General features: G+C 52.7%; 1 protein-coding gene across 1 annotated transcript in view; it reads right to left on the reverse strand.

Annotated features, from left to right (window-relative positions):
- The window catches only part of LOC108803114 (mothers against decapentaplegic homolog 4-like), an 8,125-nt gene that overhangs the window by 6,533 nt on the left and 937 nt on the right, over positions 1-655 (reverse strand). The gene's annotated exons all lie outside the window — the stretch shown is intronic.

Below are 655 nucleotides of genomic sequence, written 5' to 3' on the forward strand. Positions count from 1 at the left end.
GGTTAGAACCCGTGTGAAGGTTTTTTGCCGTCTCGTTTGGTAAATTTTCCTTAACTTCCTGTCCTGAAGACACAACAGGAAATTAGAAAATCTCTGCACGCCTCTTAAGACAGTTGCCACAAGAACAGGTGCCCTCAACACCTATTTCAGGGACAACCATACAATTTTAAGTTTTCTCATGCCGGGTTCACACCTGAGCGATCCATGACCGCGCGGCAATCTTACACGAAAGCGCGAACTGCGGTGGTGTGCCACTCCATGACTACGCGGTCATCTACGCAGTCATGGAGTGGCACACTACCGCTGTTCATGCTGGCGGTGCCATTATTTTTTAATGGCACCCCGGTCGTGCCAGGCAGATCGTGTGGTTTCCCGCTGTGATTCCACTTCGTACAAAAGCGCACGGTCGCGGTTTAAAAAAAATAGGGCCGTGCGGCAAACGGTGTGCAATCGCACAAGATCGCGCGCGTCCCAGGATCACCCAAGTCTGCACCAGCCCGCATAGCTTTCTATTCCCTGTGGGAACAGTCAATAGCCCAGCAGACCCAACAACTGGGAGGTGCCGACACAAAGATGTGGGAATAGATCAGGAACCCAAATAGGACCGGCAGGTCGGGGCTCAGCGTTGTTTTGGGAGGGGGCATTCCCTAGGCAG

Source organism: Nanorana parkeri, unplaced genomic scaffold (genome assembly GCF_000935625.1).
Source record: "Nanorana parkeri isolate BGI_ZX_2015 unplaced genomic scaffold, ASM93562v1 scaffold3414, whole genome shotgun sequence".
Lineage (NCBI taxonomy): Eukaryota > Metazoa > Chordata > Amphibia > Anura > Dicroglossidae > Nanorana > Nanorana parkeri.